The 7967-nt window shown below is 50.2% G+C and overlaps 1 pseudogene; it reads left to right on the top strand.

Annotated features, from left to right (window-relative positions):
* Nucleotides 1–1052: 1052 nt before the first annotated feature.
* LOC133074067 (cytochrome P450 2J2-like) lies at nucleotides 1053–7965 on the top strand (annotated as a pseudogene).
* Nucleotides 7966–7967: the final 2 nt, after the last annotated feature.

The following is a 7967-nucleotide window of genomic DNA, read 5'->3' as shown; positions in this document are numbered from 1 at the left end:
GTGTGGGCAGGTGAGTGGACACAGGCCCAGAATATCCAGTCCTTGAGGAAGCCTGAAGCCCTTCTCTACAGATGGGGAAATGTCCTCCCCCCAACATCTCGGGCCTTTTACACCACAGACCCTTTGCACATGCTCATCCTCCTCTAGAATATCCTAATCCACATCCCTTCCCTCCCTCTGAGAAACCCCAGCTCCTCTCAGACCTGGCTGACATCATCTGCTAAGCAGCCCTCCCCGAATCCCAGGTCCCTGCATCCTTTGCTCCCAGCTGGGACACACCTACCCCACATTCTAGTGTGTTTAAAGTGGTGTGTGTCTCCCACCCCTCTCCTTGCAAACCCAGCACCTGTATCACCAAGCCTGGCCCGTAGACGGTGCTCAGTGATCATTTTCTGAGTGAACAGCTGAGGACTGAGAATGAATGAATAATGCAGTGAGCAGCTGTGTACAGACTGGAGGAGTGCTCAGGGCAGAGCTCTCTGCCTCTTCACCCTGAGCCCTGCCCCTCTGCTCTCAGGTGGACCCTTTGACCCTCAGGTACCCATTGTCTTCCCGGCTTCCCTGGTGGCTCAGATGGTAAAGCGTCTGCCTACAATGCAGGAGACCTGGGTTTAATCCTTGGGTTGGGAAGATCTCCTGGAGAAGGAAATGGCAACCCACTCCAGTATTCTTGCCTGGACAATCCCATGGACGGAGGAGCCTGTTAGGCTACAGTCCATGGGGTTGCAAAGAGTTGGACACGACTGAGTGACTTCACTTTCTTTTCACCCATTGTCATATCCACAGCCAGAGTCATTGGGGCCCTTGTGTTCAGCTGCCACTTCCTCTCGGAGGATCCCTTCTTCCAGGAACTGATTCAAACCGTCAACTTTGGCCTGGCCTTTGTCGGCACCATTTGGTGCCGGTTAAGTTGGCGCTTAAGGAGGCAGGTGTGCGGGTCAGTGGACCCCTGAGGGTCCGATACAGGCATGGGCCTCAGCCAGGGCATAACCGGGTGAGTGTCACTTAGGCAGGGGGAGGGCCACAGGGCCTGTTTCTGGGTTCCTCCTGGGATGCCCACCTCAGAGGTCTCAGCCCCCTTCAGCGTCCCCAGCAACGTTCTCAGTTCCCCTGACTCAGTGCTGGCACCTGAGTGGCCCCTGGGCGGGCCTCTTACCCCACAGCTAAACGATCTGTTCCCCTGGGCCTTCTGCTGCCTGCCTGGCCCCTACCAGGAGATGTTTAGGTACCAGAAGGCTGTGTGGGGCTATATCCACCGGGAGCTCAGCAGGCACAAACTCAGGACATCTGAGGCCCCCAAGGACTTCATCAGCTACTATCTGGCCCAGATCATCAAGGCAGGCCTGAAAGGGCTGCAGAGGGCCAGAGGTGAGGGGGAGGGCCAGAGCAGGGGGAGGGGCCGGGTGGGGGGAGGTACGGAGGGGCAGTCTTCCCAGCTGCATCTCGTTTCAAAGCCATAAACTCAGTTCCTCACCCTGGCCTCAAATCTTTCAGAGCATGCCAAAGTAGCAGCCGTTTGGGTTTTTCCTCCGTTCTTCTCCCAGGCCAGCGCTGGCTCCTGCAGACATGGGTAGGGTGGGAAGCAGGGGACCTAGCTGATGTCAGAGCCAGCACCCCTGGGGCAGTTCCCTCTACCCAGAGAATTCTGGTCACAAGTCTAGGGACTGGCCAGGCCTCTCTCAGGGAGACCCCAGGGCTCTGTTAAAGGAAAGCTTTAGACCTGGAGCGGCTCTCCCCACCGCCTACCCACTAGGCCACGGACGACCCTGTCTCCACATTCAATGAAGAAAACCTGATCCAGGTGGTGCTCGACCTGTTTCTGGAAGGCAGACACCATGGCCACCACTCTGTGCTGGGCGCTCATCTACATGGTCCAACATGGAGCCATCCAGGGTAAGGGGGCCAATGGGTACACCCTACTGACTGCCCTGGGCTGTGGGCCTCTGGGCTGAAGGCACCAGCCCCTGTCACTGGCTTTGGTCTGTAGCCCTGGGAGAGGGGCCTGCTCTGACCCCTGTGATATGGGAAATGTTCATGGCTTTGAATCAGAAGGGGGAGAGGGGGCAGGGAGGGGATTTCTATTCCTGGCTACTTAGTGAGTAATCCTGGGTAAGTAATTCAACCACTTAAAACCAGTGTGAGATGAGGTGGTATTATTTCACTCATTCAGTACTGATTCAGTACCTCTAAGTGCCAGGCCCTGTGTTAATGCCCACTCAAGATCACAAAGAAAATGTGGCTAGAGTTCTCTCAGGGACCGACTAGCCATGACCTAAGTTCACATCCTGGTTCCACCAGTTTTGTGACCTTCAGCAGAGTACCTGTCTGGTTGCAGCCTCAGTTTTCCTGTCTGTAAAACGGAGAAGACAGTTCCTACTCCATAGGACTCCTTGCATATAGGAAACCTGGTACACAGTGGGTAACCACATATGAATCCTTCTCCTTCCCTTGGAACCGCTGGAGAAGAAACCCTGCAAAATCTTGTTCAGGAGCTCTGCCTTAGAGAGAGCCTGTCACTGTTGGGATCAAGGGTGGCTGAGTGAGGTGGGGCGACCCAGGAGCCCCGAGCCTCCGCGGTTATCTCCGGGTGTGGACCAGGACGGTCGGGAGGCTGAACTGCAGCACCTTCCTGGGACCCACGTGGAGCTGCCGGCAGAGAGGGTGCAGCAGGAGCTGGACGCCGTGCTAGGCACCTCCAGAGCCACCCGTTGTGAGGACCGCAGCGACTGCTCTACACCCGCGCTGTCCTCCAGGAGGCGCAGCGCCCCAGCAGCGGCGTGACGGTGGGCGCCGTGCGCCAGTGCGTGACCTCCACTCGCGTGCACGGCCACCCTGTGCCCAAGGTAGGTGGCCCCCGTGTGACCTCACGACCGATCCAGCGCCTGCAGAATACACCTTTTGCGGGGCAGCCACCCGCTCCAGCTTCTGCCTGTCTGCCGGCTGTCAATCATCCATGCATCCATCTCTATCTATGGCATTCCAGACAAGAGGGTTATGATTGTGAAAGAATATACTCATTTAGGGATATTTTTAAATGTTCTGTACTGTTCAGAAGTAACCCCTGCACATATTTTAATGTTCTTCTTTCCAATCTTTTCTGTCCACATATCTTAAATGTATCTATGATTATGCTGAATATGTAATTCTGAATCCTTTATGTCATGACCATTGAGTCGGTGATGCCATCCAACCATCTCATCCTCTGTCGTCCCTTTCTCCTTTTGACTTTGATCTTTCCCAGCATCAGGGTCTTTTCTAATGAGTTGGCTTTTCACATCAGGTAGCAAAGTATTGGAACTTCAGCTTCATCAGCAGTCCTTCCAATGAATATTCAGGGTTGAGTTCCTTTAAGATTGATTGATCTCCTTGCAGTCCAGGGGATTCTCAAGAGTCTTCTCCAGCACTACAGTTTGAAGGCATCAATTCTTCGGTGCTCAGCCTTCTTTACTGTCCAACTCTCACATCTGTATGTGATTACTGGAAAAACCATAGCTTTGACTATAATACAGACCTTTGTTGGCAAAGTAATGTCTCTGCTTTTTGATATACTGTCTAGGTTTGTCATAGATTTCCTTCCAAGGAGCAAGCGTCTTTTAATTTCATGACTGCAGTCACCATCCTCAGTGATTTTAGAGGTTAAAAGGACAAGTACTGAATAAGAAGAGATAGAGAAATAAAGTTAAAAACTACTTAGGTTGAAAACAGCTACTGTATATGTACATAACTTGAGTCTGAGCTACCTTGGGGTCAAGGCAAAAGAGGAAATCCAAATTAGTTATGACTCTCATGTAATTAAAGCAAGCATACCCGTATGAGGAAAACTTTGGCTTATCACCCTCCAAGAAATTATTATGAAGCTCATCATTCATAACACACTTTTGAAGGCCAGTAGACAGTATATATTGAGTGGTGCCTTAAGTAGGAGTTTTTAAAAAATACAGGAATATTTTTCCAAATGGTAGCTTCTTACCTCCAACTCATTTTAAATGATGAAAGTTGACATGAATACATTTTTGTATGGAGTAAAAAAAAAAAAAAAGATAAGAGTTGAGGTTTATAGCTCTCTGGTGATCCAACTTGAGACAGGTTTCTGACATGAAATGGGTTCTAATAATTTCTAAAAACTAATAACCTGCTCTCTGCCAAGCCTCACTGTGTTAAGGGATTTGTGTCCACTACAGCATTCAGTCTTCACAATGACTGACTGCTATGCAGATCCTAAGTAAAAGATGTTTATTGAATTAACTGTCTACCTCTCTTTGCATGCTCATTGCTTCAGTCTGTTCGACTCTTTGTGACCCCATGGACTGTAGCCCACCGTGCTCCTCTGTCCCTGGGATTCTCTAGGCAAGAATACTGGAGTGGGTTGCCATGCCTTCCTCCAGAGGATCTTCCTAACCCAGGGATTGAACTTGTGTCTCTTATATCTCCTGTATTGACAGGTGGATTCTTTACCACTAGCACCACCTGGGAAGCCTACCTCTCTTGTTGTGTAATAAATTACCCCCAAACTTAGCAACTTACAACAATAGCTTTTCTGAGAGTCAGAGATCTGAGTGTCTGTGGGTCAGGGGCCTAGGTGCTGCTTAGCTGGATGGCTCTGATTCGGTATCTCTCATGATGCTATGATGAAGTTTTTGGCTGCAGCTGCAGTCTTCCCTGAAGGCTCCATAGGGAGGTCCCACATCTTCAGGATTCAGTTGATTCTGGACAGTTGGCTGGAGGCCGCCCTCAGTTTCTTGACACTGGGAATCTACAGAGGGGAGCTTAAAACAGCTGAACTCCATTAGAGCAAGTGAGAAGACAGAAGCCTTAGTCTTTTTGTAACCTAATCCCACATGATATCATGACTTTTGCCATATTCTATTTGCCAGAAGCGAGTCACTAGAGCCAGCCCACCCTCAAGCAGAGAGGGTTTCACGGGGAGTGGATGCCAGGTACCAAGAATCATTTGGGGAGTGGGGTGTCATTTTAAAGAAGCACAGATGGTAAGGCTGCCGATTTTAATGACGATGTGGCAGAGTCTCTCATCTTGGCACCCAGTGCATGGAGGTGATGATCAGAGCCCCAAGCCTTCACTCAGAAAGGGGCTTTGGCTCAGCACTGATGCTCCAGCCTGTTCTTGCTAGAAGCCTTGGTACAAGATGGTACACCATGGAAATGATGGCTAGAGAGAAGGTATGGGAGCCCAATCTTCTCCATCATGAGATTCTTTGTTCAACTCTTACAACCGTGGTTCAGGGCAGATTTGATTGCAAGGGCCTGGTAGGATGTGATCATTAAATTCTTATTAATTTGATCAGACTTGAGATCCCTGCCTCCATACATTTTCTTCTTCATAATAATCCTGTCCTTTTGATGTTGTTGCTATTGTTATTATTTTTTTAAACAGATAGCTGATGAGAGCTCATGTAACTGCCCCGAACATACAGTTAGTAAGAAACTTAACTGAGTTTAATTCATGCCCTTCTGATTCCAACTTTTTTTTTTGTCCCTTTTATCATACTCCTGCCATTCATATTGTTCCAAAAACCCCATTTTAGTAAAGTAAATGAGCCAGCATGTTGGATGGAGATGCTTTGCATTGTCTGTTGTTCTGTTAGGTTGGCTAATACTGAACAGTCTTTGGCAGTATTTGATCATCATGTTCAGAGGTTAAATGTCTCCTGGATTGTAAGGATAGGACCATGTCATCAACTCATTCTGCTGTTAGTCTGGTAGGAGGCCCCAGGCCCTGGTGGTCTAAGAGTTATACCAAATTAGGTCAAGTTGACAAAGAGGGAACTAGAATTCAGCTCTGTTTTATGCCATCTGGGATTAGAAATTTCCTTATTAATAGCCCATTCTTGCCAATTGATTCTAAGAGTTTTTTCTGTGATAAGAGCTCCAGGGAACCATTAACAGCCTGGAATCAATATCCAGCTTTCCCAGCTTGGGCAAGAGATGTCTCCTGAAAGCAGAATTAAAGCTTGACAGTAGATCATTAAATGTTACAGATATTCCTAAACTGTTCTTAACCATTCCAACAGTCGAGTGACAGTGATAACAGCAATGGCCCCTAATACAGAGGTGGCACTTCAAGCCCATTTCCTCAGACATTCTATTTGATTATAAACTCCAATCTGCCATTTACAGGGAAGAAGTTGGGCTAGAGTCCTCAGGAGGTACCCAGCAGGCAGATGGTTCTATAATTTGGAGGAGAGGGAGGGTTGCCCTTGTTGAGTACTGGCTATGTCTGAGCCAGTCCCACGAGTTAAGGTCGCTCAGTCACTTTGCAAGAAGTCCAGAACATCACCCAGAACAGGACATAAATAACTCTGAAGGGAAAAGAGCATCTTGCCCAGAGCCTTTGCATCCAAAGGAGATTGTTAAGAACTGCCGTAACGCAGAGGTTTCTTTATCCCAGGGAGGGAAAACAGAGTGTGGGGTGGAAGTCCCAGGACGATAACTAGGAAACAGCTTGCTCAGGCAGCAGCAGGAACATGTGCTTCCCATGTAAAAGCCTCTGCCTAAAGCCGTGGAGTGAAGAGGCCTGGGTACCTGTCGGTCTGGATGGCTAGGGTCAGGCCCCTCCCTTTAGGCTTCAGTAGATCAACTAAAAAAAGAGGGGAGAGGGCTTCTGAAAAGATACATGTTATCTCTTTTCTGCATTCCTCATTGGCTTCTCTTTGATGTGCAGGCTTCAAACTGCTGGGGTTTTGTCTTTAATTTCAAGATGTCTTTGTCAAAGCCAAGAATCATGTGGCCAGTTATCTAGTCCCCCAGGGGTGACCAATTTGATTCTCTGGTGTTGGTTAAGGAGCCGCAGAATAAGAGGCCTGCTTCAGAGCCCTGGGGCTGTGTGTCCCAGGTCCCGGGGCCACAGCAAACTCCTTCCTGCCTCCTCTGGGGCCTCTTGCTCAGCCCAGGGCCTGCGAGGTGTGGAGCAGAAGTCACCAACAGGAGGCAGGGGCTCCCATCTGCTCCCATCTGATCAGTCTGATTCTCTTTCCAGTCACTCTTCTTTGCGGTAGAGTGAGGGCTTGGGTTAGGGTTAGAGGTCACCCTCTCCTCTCCCTAATTCTAAGGAGTGAAACTTTCTGTCTCTTCTCTCTCTGCCTCCTTAGTCAGTTTTCCTTATGCTTTGTCTGTCTGCCATTCCATTTCTCCTCTCTCTCTCACGCACACACCCAGTCTCTCTCACACACACCACCACTGTTTGTTGCCCTGCTCAAGGACTTGGTCCCCTCTGGTCATGCCCACCAGCCACTGGCCCTCTTCCTCGGAGGCGGGAACTGTGTCTCTAGCCCGGGCTGGGAGTCTTTAGGATAGAGGTGGGTGCCCCTTAGCCAAGAGAGTAATGCCCAGCAACTTCACTGCTGTCAGGGTCTCTCTGCTGAATCTCTTTGGGGCTCCCTGGCCCTAGATGACTCTCACCTGCACACCTAGTGTTCCCTGAGCTCATGTCAGCCCAGCATCAGGGTTGGGTGCTGGGTCAACTAAGCTCCTTGAGCTACACCAGCTCATCTCTGCAGGGCACCATCCTATTGCCCAACCTGGTCTCTGTGCCCTGTGCCCCTGAGAGTTGGGAGACCCCCTGACAGTTCAACCCTGGCCACTTCCTGGACAAGGATGGAAACTTTGTGGTCAAGGAAGTCTTTTTGCCATTCTCCGCAGGTATGGGGTGTAGCACTGGTCGTGGGTGGTGGGTGTGATGGGACCACTGCAGGACTACCTGCTACCTCATGACCTTTCCTTCTGCTTCCAGGGCATCAGGTGTGCCTAGGGGACCAGCTGGCTCAGATGAAGCTCTTGCTGATGTTTGCCATCCTCCTCAGGACCTTTTCGTTCCAGCTGCCAGGGCGGAGCCCAGGGCTCAGGCTGGAGTACAACTTTGGGGGCACCCGGCAGCCCCAGCCCCAGAAGATCTATGCCGTGCCCCGTCTAAACTGCCCCCATCCAGGTCCTAGAGAGGAGGTCCTGTAGCA

The sequence above is a fragment of the Dama dama genome, chromosome 19, assembly GCF_033118175.1.
Source record: "Dama dama isolate Ldn47 chromosome 19, ASM3311817v1, whole genome shotgun sequence".
Classification (NCBI taxonomy): Eukaryota; Metazoa; Chordata; class Mammalia; order Artiodactyla; family Cervidae; genus Dama; species Dama dama.
The sequence above is the reverse complement of the archived record's forward strand: the minus strand, read 5'-3'. Positions and strand labels throughout refer to the sequence as shown.